This window comes from Rissa tridactyla, chromosome 17 (genome assembly GCF_028500815.1).
Source record: "Rissa tridactyla isolate bRisTri1 chromosome 17, bRisTri1.patW.cur.20221130, whole genome shotgun sequence".
NCBI lineage: Eukaryota > Metazoa > Chordata > Aves > Charadriiformes > Laridae > Rissa > Rissa tridactyla.
The window spans coordinates 8,554,538-8,569,680 of NC_071482.1; the positions used below are offsets into that span (position 1 = coordinate 8,554,538).

At 47.7% G+C, this 15,143-nt stretch overlaps 1 long non-coding RNA gene and 3 other non-coding genes across 7 annotated transcripts; all 4 read right to left on the reverse strand.

Annotated features, from left to right (window-relative positions):
- Positions 1–27: 27 nt before the first annotated feature.
- On the reverse strand, positions 28–12,521 carry LOC128918579 (uncharacterized). Of its 4 annotated transcripts, none has more exons than XR_008469630.1 (6): positions 12,357–12,521; positions 11,728–11,829; positions 10,200–10,263; positions 8,557–8,698; positions 984–7,212; positions 28–587 (listed from the first exon to the last, which is right to left on the reverse strand). It is a non-coding gene; the product is annotated as an uncharacterized LOC128918579 (long non-coding RNA). The 4 variants fall into 4 exon arrangements; XR_008469631.1 differs by lacking the exon at positions 28–587 and having other exon boundaries at positions 1,823–2,752; positions 6,997–7,212; positions 12,357–12,515; XR_008469632.1 differs by lacking the exon at positions 28–587 and having other exon boundaries at positions 5,179–6,446; positions 6,997–7,212; positions 12,357–12,515.
- On the reverse strand, positions 6,119–6,203 carry LOC128918760 (small nucleolar RNA SNORD45). The gene has a single exon (XR_008469703.1). It is a non-coding gene; the product is annotated as a small nucleolar RNA SNORD45 (small nucleolar RNA).
- Positions 8,312–8,393, reverse strand: LOC128918757 (small nucleolar RNA SNORD45). The gene has a single exon (XR_008469700.1). It is a non-coding gene; the product is annotated as a small nucleolar RNA SNORD45 (small nucleolar RNA).
- On the reverse strand, positions 11,224–11,308 carry LOC128918761 (small nucleolar RNA SNORD45). The gene has a single exon (XR_008469704.1). It is a non-coding gene; the product is annotated as a small nucleolar RNA SNORD45 (small nucleolar RNA).
- Positions 12,522–15,143: the final 2,622 nt, after the last annotated feature.

Consider the following 15,143-nt stretch of genomic DNA (forward strand, 5'->3'; position numbering starts at 1 on the left):
TCATCCCTTTCTCATCCAAAGTCTGACTCTACCAACCAGGCTGGGTCACCAAAACTGCTAAGAATTATCTCTGGAATAAAGCACATACCTCTGGACTTGAGCATGTTCTTCGAAGATAACAGAATGGCCGAGTCTCTTTTCCCCCCAGATCTTTTAACAAACATACCTACAGTTTTGTATTCTTGACTTATTGATTGTTCTTTTGCAAATTCTCACACAGCGCCTTATAAAACGTACTGCTGGGCTGGGCAGCTCCACTGTCCCACTGAAAACCGAGTACTGAGAGAGCGTCGGGATCGGACCCTGTAAAGATTTGCCTGGGGGAAGTGCAACTTTCTGAAAGCCTTTAATAAAGGAGCCACAACCAAAGACTGAGAACGGCAGATTAATTACTGCAAGGTTTCTAAATATGAAAGCTCAGAAATACCAAGAAATACATTTAACAAAATAGTAGAGGCAGGCAATAGCAATGTGTTCTGCTCGAGTGACTTGCAGCTGAGGTGTCGAAAAACCCCATACCTCACACTAATCATCATTTAGCCTTGTGTGCTCGCCAAGTAGAACATCTGTGCTTGGGTACCATCGGCCTGCGATGGACTCTGAGGCACCTTATTGAACCTGCCCGAGATTCCTGCCCTGCTGCGGGAAAGATCAAAGCACAGTGGAAAACTCGGCCTGCTTCAGTCCCTGAAATACAGGGGAGAACAACAGGTTCCATCACTCTCTAACAAGGACCAAGCACCGCGGTGCCGGTGTTCCCACTCGCATGCCTCCGCCTGGGGGCTGCTTCCGAGATCCCCCAGTTTGCGAGGCATCGGGATTATATTTACTCTTCGCATTTCATCCCTGGTTTTGTGGTTGTTCCTGCGCCCTGACTGTGGCAGCTGACACACACACACACGTTGGGCAACTAATGTATTTCTCAGTTCATTTAAAAAGGAAACAATGTGATTTTGTTCACTTAAGATGTGATGACCCTTTACAAATTCAGTATTCTTTAAAGATCTGATGTAAAAAAATGCTTTTTCTTTTTTTCTTAAGTTTTCTGTTCATACACATACTTACTCTCCTTTAACCTGTAAATCTTATAGAGGCCTTTAAAAATCACAGCTGACTTAGGAAATGAAGTTAACCAGACCTGCTCCAGAGAAAGTCTCCAGGAATATTAATGGGATTTCAACCTACCATGGTCTACATTGTCACGTAGCGTTACCCAAATATTAATCCCCACAGTGTCTCAGTCTATACCAGAGGCTCAGAAGAGGATTTTTTTATTCCTACACATGGAAAAAAATCTGGCAAATTCTTATGCACTGTGATTCCCTTGACCAAAAGGAGCAGCACTTGCAAAGGTAACTTGGAGTTACAAAAAAAAAAAAATAATTTTAAAGTTTCTGTTTAAAGTCTAGGGAACACATGGCCTGGCTCTCATTCCATGCACGCAAAGCCTACTCTAACTTTTTTTATTTAAGCCTTGATTTAGATCAGATATTGGGAAGAAATTCTTTGCTGTGAGGGTGGTGAGCCCCTGGCCCAGGTTGCCCAGAGAAGCTGTGGCTGCCCCATCCCTGGAGGGGTTCAAGGCCAGGTTGGACAGGGCTTGGAGCAACCTGGGCTGGCAGGATGTGTCCCTGCCCAGGGCAGGGGGTGGGAGTAGATGTATAGAGATTATTAGCAACTACTTCCCCTCTGCAGTTATCTTTTACCTTATATTTCATCTGGAATACCATCCAGTCTCAACAACTATCTGCAAGATGTAAAGTAAGAGGCAATTTTAGGACTCCTGTGAAGACAAAGAGGACTCCAACCTTCAGAAAGCAAGTGTTTTCCATGGCTAGTTTTATTCTTAATTGCCAACATGTTATTAGATGTTGTCTTAAATGCCATGACAGCAGAATTTTAACCCAGCAAGTTTAGGATCAACACTATATAACAAGCCACTCTCCTGTAGACACTTTCTCTAAAGTGCTAAACATTAGCAAGTTTCACTACATCACACACACTCAAGGTATGCTTTATTCAAAATATCAGGGAAATCTCATCTAAGGGACTTCAATCAATGAAGACATTTATATACACTTAGTGAAACCATAACTTTTGTTTTCACTGGTTTCACACCATCAGAAGAAACAGCTTGTGTCTCAGCATGTAAAAGCCATGTCAAGCATGAATGGGAAGAATGCACAAGTGTGTGGCATTAACGCAGAGCTTAGGTAGGGCTTTTTTCAGATTCTTTTGAAGTACACTCTAATCCATCATCAAAGCACCTTCGTATAAAGACAGATGATGGTTAATACAGTTGGTATCACAGGGATACAAAAATTAAGCCAATCACACTCTTGCTTTGACTTGAATATTCAGAAAAACGTCCAAAGCCCCACATGTTTAGATACAGATTAGAAAGGTTTCTACACCTCATATACAACGAAAGAACAGGTTATGCTCTGATGATTAGAACAACCCTGTTCTATACAACTTACAAAGTGACAAAGCCCAGGCCAAAGTTCTGCTCTACTACAGTAACATAAACACATTTAAAAAGAGAATACGGTAACGGTTTCGGAGATGACCTCCTAGCAGTCAAACCACGGCAAGAGGGCAGACACCTTTTCTCTCTGTGAGACAGCTCAGGCTGTGCCTTTGCTCTTGCAGGGCATCTTCTGGCATACGAAAGACAGGGCTGACAGCCTTCATTTGTTCTTCTGAAAAGAGATGGTCCAGCAATTCCCAACAGGTTGGGAAATGGAACCACCTGGGAAAAGAAAGAAAGTTTGTGTTCATCTCCAAAAAGCCGCCCAGCTGTCGTTTGTACAGGATGGAGCTTTTGTCAGCAAGAGAAACACAAACCTCCATGGCTGAAGATGCTGCTGCAACTGAATAAACTTTTGTCTTGCCTGTCAACACCCATCAGAGCAATTTCTGTGGCATTTACAGCCCTATGATTTACTCAGAGACACCTGTAGATCGTTTGCTGTAAGACAGCTTCCAACTCTGCCTTCAGCAGGAAGCACTGATGTGTCCCCAATCACACCTGATGGCATCGGCAGCAGAAGCAAAGATAACCAAGGCTGAAAAGGTAAATTTGATCACCTCCAAGTGCCTCTTCCCCTAATTCCCTGTTTTCTCTTCAGCAACAGCATAATGTTCTTTGATGGTCTCTGACTAGAGCTTTCCTGGAAACCCCCGAGGGGAGCAGCAGCCTACTGTGCTATAGAACTGGAAGGAAAAAAAAAGTACAAGGAACGAAAAAAACAACCCCACAGAGGCAGCAGTTATCTGGCATCCCAGTGTTCCTTCACCACATGAACCTTCCCCAGGAGCACCTGTCACCACACAACTGCACGAGGCTACCGAAAGGCTCACGAGCTGAGCATCCCGTCAGCGGGGTTCATCAGTCATTCTACAAAATCCTCTCCAAAATCCCCCACGGGGTCAGGTTGCAGCGCGCGTCCTGCGTGTGCAAGTGGAACTGCTGGATCTCATCGCAAAGGCTGTAAATCGCAGCAAGCCGAGGGGAATTACCGTGTTACGGCCACAGACAGGAGTCCCCACCATTGATCACAGAAGGCTAAAACTACACGGGCACAAGTCCTGCCCCACACCACAGGGGTCTGGCAAACACAGGTACGGTGTGTATGTTTACTTGTTCCTTCCCAGAACCAATACGTAGCTATTAGAGAAGTAAAATCAGTATAAAAACATAATAATTAAAGTCAGTGCACTTCAGGAACAAGACGACAAACTTCCCTTGTACGCATGAGGATGCTCAGAGAGGGGCATGTTCCCCACTGGCAAGTGGGCAAATGAAGTTACTAATTGCAGACTCAGGCTCTGGGAAGCTGTATGTGTTTTCAGGGAAGCATGAATGTGGAGCAGATGCATCTACGGCCACGTCACGCTCCGCTCCTCTCTGCAATTCTTGTTTAAAAGCAAATACAAAAGGAAAAACCTGCTAATATGCACAACTACTACACTAGGTTCCAAGCTACTTAAAAGACAGAAGTCTTTATAGTCGAATGGTTCAAAACCTGAAATACAACCACAATTGTCAAGTCAAAAGACTACGATCTAAAACTAATTTAAAGAAAAAATAAAACAAGCAAAAATCTAACAGGATCTGTTAGGAATGGGTTAGTGCAGAAGAAAGGAAAGACCTGTAAGCACCGATGTTTCTATGGCTGCGCCCACTTCCACAATAGATATGACAGGTAGAAATAGCACAAAACGCCTGCAAAATACAACGTGCAGAAGCCCGCAAAGGTACCTGCATTACGTATGGAAGAACTCAGCCAACTTGGTCTTCCAGCAAGACAGAAATAGCTCAAGTTTAATCCCAAGACCAGAAAAGCATTAGGACTTCAGATGTTAAGGTTTTCTTAGGGCATTCTGAAGAGAAAGTGTTTGCTGGGTTTGGTTTTTTTTTTTTATGAGCTCCTCAGAAATTAAAAAAAAAAACCCACAACTTTTTAACTCCCCCCAAACCCTTCCAAAGTGACAGAGCAGAACAGACACCCCCTGCCCCACCAGCGCGAGGAATGTATCAGCTTACAAAGGAAGAGAAAACTGCATCAGTTGTTAACACTCGTGTGGAGAAAGGACAAGACATGGACAGCCATAATAAAAACAGCTACAATTTCCCCCCGACCTTCGACAAATAAGCCACCAAGCATTCTATAGGAGTGGCACTGAGATCTCGTAACACTTTTTATTTTATCTGGCCAGCGCCCTTGAAAGACGTGATCTTAATCCGCCACTTCACTTAGACCATCTCAATGACTTCCATTTCCTCTTCATCATGTCACCCCAAAATCTTCTTCCTCCTTCACTGAGACTAATGGCAGTGAGAGGATTTCTGCGGTGGGTGGGCTGGCACGGAGCCGACCCTGGGGCATAGGGATTCTTCACAGCAATTTCTGACTCATTTAGGTCAGGCAAAAGCACCAAGAGCTGAAGACTAATTAACCCACCATGGTTTCTAGTAGCTTACCAATTGTTGTTGTTTTGTTTTTTTTTTTTTTTTAAATTGTATTTTTTTTTTACAGAGCTCTTTTAAGTGGCCTCATGAGAAGCCATTTGCATGGTTTGTGTTTCGGGAACCAGAATTATACAAGGAACAGCACCTGACTCCAGTGTGGGATGTCACGCTGATTATCTGGATCCAAAATGACAGAAGTAAGCTTGTACTGAAAAAATAAGTATATTTAGCAGAGTAAATGCAGGAAGATCTTGAAGCAGTCCTGCACACATGATGAAAAACATGCACGCATCTCATCTTTTAGTTTCAAATTAGTTTTACTTTTCCATTGGATTAATGTTGCTTTTGTAAAGAAGTTCCAGTTACACAATGCAATTATAGAATGGTAATGTTTAACTAATATATTACATTAGTATAAAGTTTGGAAAAAAGATCCTAAAAGATAAGCAGAGCACTACTCTCTTCTTCAAAAATACCCACAGCAGTACTAAAACTGCTTCCTGGAGGCTGGATACAGCCTTAGGACGATTCTGCATCCAGCCTGTGGTTTGATCCTGTCCATTCCTCTGACCCTAAGGCTTACGGAGGGCAAGCTGAAGGCCAAATGGGCTCTCTGGCAGAAACAGGTTAACTCCGATCGTTAACGTTCCTGGCAATCCCACGTAGATCAACCACCAGGCTCATTTACAACATGTCACATAATACCTAGGCATCAACAAACCCCTCTGTCTTCCCTGGGAGACAACATTTGCAGTCCTTCTGGACACATTTCAGGCAGTCGCTAGGAAAACACAAATTGCAGGAAACCACAGTATTGACCAAAGGCTGCTCACAATCCCCTGATAAGAAAACACCCTCCAAAAAAACCAAGCAAAACCCAAAACAACCACCAACAGGGACACGCATATCCAAAACCACTGCAAGAACATGTAATATTCCCACATTTTTGAACTGCTGTGCAGGCAAAGCAGTTGCCATTTACAGTATTCTAAGAGGTACGTGAACATGCCCAACAAATTTAACCCTTCCAGGAAACGCCAACTGCAAATACAAAAAGGAATGTACAACCCCAACAGAAAATACAGTATCATCATTGCTTTCCCCACCCCAAAAAGCAAATCTGAAAAGCTGACTGGAGTTTCCTGGGTCTCAGAGTAATTCTAGAGCTAAAGTGGTGATGGACATCAACTTTAGATCAGATAATACATGCCAACATTCATCACTGACCCAGGCAGGACACCTCCTTCTGCCCTACCCAAGGGTTTCCAACACAACACACTTTCTTCCTAGAACAGGACGCTACCTGCTTTATTTGTAACACCACCGATACTTCTTTCTTCTTGAGATGGGACAAGAGGCACATCACACAGGCCATCAAGCCACTGGTCGGAAGCACTGGAGCCTTTCGGGTATTGTTTTTCACCATGGTTTGCATGAGAAAGAAAATTGAAGACAGACTAGATGGAGACAGCTTTGGTGAAAACAATAAAGCTCAGACTTAGTCCCTTTCTTTGTTTGGTTTTGTTGTTGGTGTTTCTTTTTTTTCCCCCCAGGGGAAGAGCACACCAAATAAATCAAGTGCACAAAAGACTGGTATAATTCTTAAATTACAGGAAAAAAGCAGATTTGAGGAAGACAACCTAAGAGCTGACTACCACAACACTTTTGTATAATACTAAAATGTAAATACACAACACACACAATTTATAGGTACTGCATAAACATATCGTTTGTATAAACATCTGTAGCTAACAAGTATTTCAGGAAGACCACTACAAAATTCATGAAGAATGCAGACAAAATTGCCAGTAAAGCAACACTGAAAGCACAGCATTCCCAAATCTGACAATGTTTTTTAGAAGATGAATCTTAGTTTTGCACATTGCATGATTCCTTTTTTCCAATAAGGTCCTGACAGAGTTTTGGCCATCGGTGTCCAACAGCACCTGGTTCATTAGTCTGCAATAATCAGGATCGTTAACCAAAAGCGGTCACTTCTACAGTTACCCCATTACATTTACCTGGGCATGAGGGTTGACACAGGAGGAACGCCATGACCTGTGTGTCACTTCCTGCGCCACGTTTGTGCTGACAGGATCAGATGAAGGCCAGAATTCCATCTGTCTCCCTTCCCTGCAGCCGTCCCAGGAGATCCATTGCTGCCCGCCCCCAGGAAACACGGCTCTTCCTCAAACACCGCCACACACCGCGCCCCTGAGCAGGGCATGGCTTCAGCTCTGAATCAGAGAAGCACAGCAGTGAAACAGAGCCAAGGAAAGCCCTTCCTTAACATTTACAAAGTTCACAGTGCCTACAACGTTTTCCAACCCGCCAACAGCTCGGGATGTGCTGAGCACTCACACACGACCTGCAGCACGCACACGAACATACACACACATGTGCATGCGGACACCCGCGCTACCGCATTTCCTTCCTCCCCTCTGGTTGCTCCCACCATCGGAGGGGGCACGAGAAAGGGAATACTCATACACTGATCTCTCTCCTGTTGTTTACCTACACATTGTCCCGGTTTGAACTGGGAAAGAGTTAATTTTCTTTGCAGTGATTGCTGTGAAAGGAATGTCAAGAATGCACGTTACTTTAATTGGTGGTAGGCATGTTTATGTACTTTTCAAGGACACTTTTCAGCTTCCCACAGAAGCTGACAAGCAGCACAGACAGCACAATGGAATACTCCCTTCCATAGACATCGTGCTCAGTATCCAGATGGGGGTTGGCCAGGGGGCTGTAACCCACAATCACTGCTCAGGAAGGGACCAATTCACCAGGTGGCAAGTATGTCATTATCATTAGTGCTACTTCCTTTTCTGTTTTTGTTCTATTGAACTCTCCTTATCTCAACACACAAGCTGTTTCTTCCTTTTCCCTTCCCCTCCTTTTCTCCCTGCCCTTCTGGAGGAAGGGGGAGGAGCTGCATGGTCCTGGCTGCCAGCTGGGGTTAAACCACCACAACTACCCACAAGCATTCTTTCTTGATTCAGTACTTAAAACCTGCATGTTTTCAGCACAGCAACAACAACCATAAGCAAGAGTGCCTCCAGTTCTTCTGGGACACCAAAAAACTGCAGCTTTCTCTCCCCCAGACATAAGCAGCTATCCACACTTTCCACCTCCCAGAACTGCAATCCAGCTGTGTTGCAGCTACATCTGGTACACCACGCCTTCAAAGCCAACACTAGTGGCAGCGGTTTTCAACCCCAGCAAGCACAGAGCAGCGCTGCGGCCACACTCAGAGCTTTCTCCTACCAAGAGAGCCAGGAGGAAATACAGCTGCAGTCTCCTGGCAGGTAAAGGAGCACCAAGAAGCTTGCTCCCCAGGTCTCAGAGTCATTCTAGATCCAACTGATCATCCTCAGCTGTCTGCTCAGGTAATACATGCCAACAGCCATCACAGACCCAGGGGAACGAACACAGCAGCTCCCATTTGTGTGTCACAGGGGACAGCAGGGCAAGAGAGGAGCAGCTGGGGAGCACACACCCAGCCCCCAACTCCCAACAAGGGCCTGGGGCTTATTCCTCTGGAGAAAAGCATGGCTGGGCTGAAACAAGACAATACTCACATAGTCACCTTTCCTTCTCCCTCACAAAGCTACACAGGCCACATGCTTTCCCAAAGCAACATGCTCGGGGCAGCAGGGTGTCTTATCAGGTCCTTTCGCAGCATTGTCTTGCAGCAGAGGGAGAACCTTGCAGCTATTTCTCCTAGAACATAAGAGAGGAGGGAATGAAATACATACTATTTAATACCAATAAAAATACATTTAGATCAGCATTGAAAATAAGGGACAAAAAACTAAACTCCAGGTTTTACACTGAACACAAAAACTAAATAAATGGTTCCCCTGCACCATTTCCTTTTCCAGCCCCCAGAGAGCTTCCTCAAGAACTGACACATACACACAAGTGACCTGGGGGTTTAGGGCACATAAAAGCAAACAATTCTATTCAGCTGGGGATACAGTCAGACACACATCACCCACATCCCCCACAACTCAACAACTGTAAGCTGCTAACAGCTACGCCATTTTAGCCTCCACTGGCTAACTGCAGAGCTGGGGACTCCCAGGGAAACTCTGGGGAACAACTCTTGGCCCACCTGAAACAGCCATGGCTCCCTTGGACACCTGGGCACAAGTGGAAACCATCCCTGGTTTTAGAGCAAGACTGACTCCAGTTGCAAGTTTTCTTCAGCATCCTCACACCTGGAAGCTAAACCCAAAACACCACACACACAGCTGAACCACTGCTCAGCACGCCCACACCAACAGAGCTCTCCTGACACACACTGGCAGCAATTAATTTTCAAGTCAGCATTTCAACTTCAACCCAGAGACGAACTTTGAACCAATGCAATTTTGGGGTAAAACTGATGCAAGGCCCTTCTCCTTAAGAAATCCACAAACTGAAAGCAACAAAACACACACTCTTCTCTGCCCTATCAGGTATCACCCTCCTTCAGTTGAGCTTTTATTGCTCTTCAGAAATAACACAAAGCCACTGTGCACTCGGCACATCAGTTTCAATGCACTAACAAAAAGGGTGCTGCAAATAATGTGCCATTTCAACACTCAGCATCAAAACAGCCAGCTTTAGCACCACAAACGTCCACTGTCAGAGTCTTGACTGATGAATTCTGCTAGAACAGTAACATGAGGAAAATACAGTAGATTTGGAAGAAACCCTATCCCCACAGAAAGCCCGAGTTGCTGAATATTCATGCTACAGCTGATAAACACTGCCTGTGGTCACACGGAAGTTTGCCATGGGCACAAGCTAAATTAGCAGCAACTGCACTTGACAAGCACAGAAAGTTCTTCTCTTTCTCATTCCCATACAGGAAGACAAGTGCCCTTCACAGCCAACATGGCTCACAGTCACAACCGATGGCCACTAACAACCAAGCACAAAACATTCCCTAGGGACTGGCATAACTGGCACATCAGCCAGCACTCGCAAGTGCCCAAAGGATTCCTTCCTTAGGAGCAGGACGATTTATTTTTCATGCAAAAGACATGAAGTTTAGAATCTTTCAGAAAGGAATGAGAGACCCAACTCTGTCCTTTGCAAAAGAACAAGCGCTCACAGATATCTAAGCAAAGATACCACCCAAGCAAACTTCAGTTTATAGGCTTACACACCTCAGCCTCATCACTGTGTTTTAAACATCTAAATGTAACCCATTTGTGGTCAGCAAGCAACTCACCTTTGGGCAACTTCTTTATAGATTCAACAATTTCATTTACATCACAGAGACATCAGAAAGGAACCTGGGGGGAAAAAAAAAAAACACAGCAAAAAAATCACAGAGGGGCAAGGGTGTTAACGTTTAGTTATTTAAAAAAGGAAAATCAAACCCCTAGATTTGTACAAGGCTTCACTAGATTGATTGTGAATACTCTTTGGTAAGATCTGTTAAAGTAAAACTTGTTCAACTGCAGTTCATCTATTGCTGCCTAAAAACTTCACAAAAACAAAACCCCAAAAACAATGTGGTCAGACACAAACCGCACAGGAAATATATTCTGGAGGAAAAAGAAAGGTCTGAGCAGGGAATACAAAGATTTCTGAGCTAGCACTGACTGGAGCCACTACATCCCTCTGACAAAACGTCCTGTGAACACAACAGCGCTGCTCCTCAGCGCCAGCTGCCCTTGTGTCTTTACACATTACACAAGTTGGGAGCAAAGACAGTAATTAAGAATTTATGATACAAAGCATAACAGAAGGAACAGATGAAACTAAGGAAGACTCCTGAGGCAACCCTCAACAACTTTAGCTTTCCATGCCTGGAGAGAGCTGGAATCTTCTAATCGCCAGCTAGCTAAAATTTAAGTCTTACGGAACTGCAAAATGCAACATACAGCCCCAACAGAAAACACAATATCATTGCTTTTTCTCTTTAAAAAGCAAATCCAAACAGCTGACTGCTCATTGTGACCAAAGGAAGATGGGACAGCACCCTTTAAGCATCCTGCAGGTGCAGGTGGCACGAAATGGTGCAACTCAACAACACACTCGCTGAGACAGGCAGGTTGAGCTTACCCCCAAATCCCTCCCTCAGCATCTGCTGGCACTGCTCAGCTCCAGCTATCCTGAGCTGCTCTCAGTTCACGTGGAAGCATCTCTGAGTGACAGCCAGAGCCACACCTTGCTAACACATCCAGGAGAGGGAACTCAAACTGTGCCCCCTTCTCCTTACAGAGATTTTAAATAAAACTGGAGTTGTCTGGGTCTCAGAGTAATTCTAGAGCTAAAGTGGTGACGGACATCAACTTTAGATCAGATAATACATGCCAACATTCATCACTGACCCAGGCAGGACACCTCCTTCTGCCCTACCCAAGGGTTTCCAACACAACACACTTTCTTCCTAGAACAGGACGCTACCTGCTTTATTTGTAACATCATCAATATATTTCTTCTTGAGATGGGACAAGAGATACGTTACACAGGCCATCAAGCCACTGGCTGGAAGCATTAGAGCCTTTCGGGTATTGTTTTTCACCATGATGGTGAGAAATTTAGCTTACAATGGGAATAGCTACAGTGAACAAATAAGACTGAGACTAAGTCTTTTTTTTGTGGGGAACAGGACACACTAAATAAATAGTCACCGAACAGACCAGTGTAATTGTCAGGAAAAAAGAACCCTTAACTCTCAACAAGTTGAGTGAGGTTTGTTACTCTTCATAATAGCACAGCTGCGCTGAGATCAGTCAGTATTTACTTACCCGCCTGCCTTTGTCACAAACGAAACTATAGAGGCCATGCATTGGTAAGCCCCGGTCCGATGTGGGGCTCAGAAGAGGTTGGTGATGATCCCAAGAGTGAGGCTGAAACACAAACGAGGTCAAATGCCGCCAACCGGCGCTGACCACGGGCACATCCCCGCCTGGCCGGACCCTCCCCGGGAAGAGCCCGCGCTGGAAAGCCCCCGAGGAGCCGAGGCGAACCACCAGCTCGCCGCCGGCAGGCCCGACCAGTGGGAGACCGCGCCCCCGCTCCACGTAGACGCCTACTCCCCCCTCCTCCGGGGCCGACCCCCGCCGTTTAGGGAGGCCCTACCACCGCCACCCCGGGAGCTGTGTCCCCCCTCCTTATGGACGCCCCCCTTCTTCACCTCCGGGACCGTCTACCCCGCCTTACGGAGGCTCCCCCCCGCCACCACCCCGAAAACCGTACCCCCCCCTAAGGCTGTTCCTCCCCCCATTATGGACAATTCCCCCCCCCCGCTGAATGGTCCCCCTTCCTCTTACGGACACCACCCCCCCCGGGCTACCCCCCTACCCAGCCGCCCCCCCCCCCACCACCACCCCCCCTCCGAGGTCGTGCCCCTCTTACGGGCTTCCCCACCCCTCACCCCGGCGGACGCCCCTCGCCGCCAGGCCCGGCCGGGCCCATCGCACCGCTGGACCTAGAGCCACCAGGGCCCGGAGCCCCCACCGGGCCCAGGCCCGTCCGCACCACGCGGTGCACATCACCATCCCCTCCGCCGCCCGCGCCGAAAAGAGCGTCTCCCCCCGGGGCGGGGCTATAGGTACCTGCCCGGCAGGACCCCGACATAGCTGTTCGCGCTGTTCGCCTGATCAGTGCTGGCCGGCCGAGGCGGCGCCACGGGCGGGCGGGAGCAGGCGTTCCGGCAGGTCGCCCGGCGGCGGAAAGGACCCCGCGGCCTGTGGGGGAACCGGTGGCGGAGCTCAGCCCCGGGAGCTTCCCCTCGGAAACAGGCCCTTTTCCTTCCTCTTTAAAGGCGATTACTCTGATTGCGCTGTTAATTACCAACGTGGGGCTCCGGCAGCCGTGATCCTTGCCAGGCGGCAACGCCATTTTGAGACTATACAAGAAATTTATAAATATATAATATTTATGTATATATATATGTATGTGTAATATATAGTCTATATATCTGTATATATAGTTAAATATACAGTCTATATATCTGTAATGCTGGCTGGCATAAAGCAGTTGAAAATGAGGTCTCTTGTTTTGTTCGGGGTGGGTGTTTTTTTGCAGGGGTCAAGGTTGCGGGTGTGAGGGGTTACGGGGTGGTGTTGGGTTGGTTTTTTTTGGGGGTGTGGGTGTTATTTTTTTTTTAAATAGAGCAAATACTTGTCCAGCCTGTCACAGTGTTGATCTTCCCACAGGTAAAGGAGGTGGTGGGTTACAGCCGTTAAGCGCTTGGCCTTCAGTAGGTCTGCAGAGGACACGGAGTTGGGCGGGAGCGTGGGTTGCTGGAGGGCAGGGAGGCTCCACAGAGGGATCGGGCCAGGCTGGATGGATGGGCCCAGGCCAATAGTGTGAGGGCCAACGCGGCCAAGCGCCGGGTCCTGCACTTGGGTCACACCGTCCCCATGAACGCCTCAGGCCGGGGGCAGAGTGGCTGGAGAGCTGCCTGGTGGAAAAGGACCTGGGGGTGTTGGTCAACAGCCGGCTGAGTATGAGCCAGCAGTGTGCCCAGGTGGCCAAGAAGGCCAGCAGCATCCTGGCCTGTGTCAGTGATAGTGTGGCCAGCAGGACTGGGGCAGTGATGGTCCCCTTGTACTGGGCACTGGTGAGGCCCCACCTCGAGGGCTGTGTCCAGTTTTGGCCCCTCACGACTAGAGAGACATTGAGGTGCTGGAGCGTGTCCAGAGAAGGGCAACGGAGCTGGTGAGGGGTCTGGAGCACAAGTCCTGTGAGGAGCGGCTGAGGGAGCTGGGGGTGTTCAGCCTGGAGAAAAGGAGGCTGAGGGGTGACCTTCTCACTCTCTACAACTCCCTGAAAGGAGGGGTTAGCCAGGGGGGTCGGTCTCTTCTCCCAAGGAACAGGCGATGGGACAAGAGGAAACGGCCTCAAGTTGTGCCAGGGAAGGTTTAGGTTGGATATTAGGAAAATTTTCTTCACTAAAAGTGTTATCAAGCATTGGAACAGGCTTCCCCTTGAAGTGGTGGATTCGCCATGCCTGGAGGGATTTAAAAGCCAGTCAGACGTGGTGGTGAGGGACATGGGTTAGTGGTGGTTTTGGCAGTGTTGGGTTGATGGTTGGACTCGATGATCTTAAAGGTCCCTTTGAACCGGGACAGTGCTATGATTCTGTGGTTCAGCAAGACAAGCGGAACGCAAGCTGTGACAGGATCTCTACTGCCCAGAGCGGGGGTGACAGGGACCGTGGTGTAGCAAGGGCGTTTTGCTGAGCAGCTGCAGAGGAAATCACAGAGGGGTTCCGGTGGGGAGGCACCTCTGGAGGCCACCTACTCCAGCAGAACATGTCCAGGTGGGCTCTGACTGTCTCCAAGGATGGAGACTCCACAGCCCATCTGGGCAACCTGTGCCAGGTTTTGACCCACCCTGGCAGTAAAAAAAACCAAACAAACATGTCTCCTTGTGTTCCTAGTGAGATTTTGCGTGTTTTAATTCATGCCCGTTGCCTCTTGCGCTGTGAGTGGGCTCCCTCCGCTTCCTGCCATCCCCTCAGGTGTTGATGCGCATTGAGAGGATCCCCCCGAGCCTCCACGGGCTGAACCGTCCCAGATCTCAGCCTCGTGCTCCAGACCCTCTGCCGTCGCCACGGACTCTCTCCAGTACATCCAGGCCTTGGACACAGGGATCCCAGCACTGGACACGTCACTCACCAGCACTCAGCCATTTCCAGGAGGTCTGGGGAAGGTGCGTTCTGCCAGCGCTGAAAGAAGGGCCATCCATGGTAAAAAATCTCGGAAGAATTCCTCCTTCCCAGCTGTTCTTGCTGCAGACGTCATTAAATACATTGTCCTGGTTGGAGGGACACAGGTCTAATTTCTCTTCTAACGCTTGGGAAATCTGCACTTTTACAAGACTCTAGTGTTTGAATTTTGAAAATATTTACTTTAGGGCCAGCTCTGGTGGGCAGGTTTCAAGGTCTCAGTGTTTTTGAGCTCGCTAGGTGCGGGGATGAGGAGGAGCGAGACCCGGGCACTTGACCCAAGCTGCCAACAGGGTTATTTCATGCCGTGAACGTCATGTTCAATAGAAATTAGGAAATTTACTGAGGAGTTCTTCTTTCCTTGATGGCTGCGATCCTGAGAACTCCTCGCCCCGGTGCCGGAGCCCTTCCCTTCCTCCCAAAGCCACAGCGCTGGCAGTGTCCGACATTTGCTGTCCCCTGCCGGGAGTGCACGGCTTCCTGATG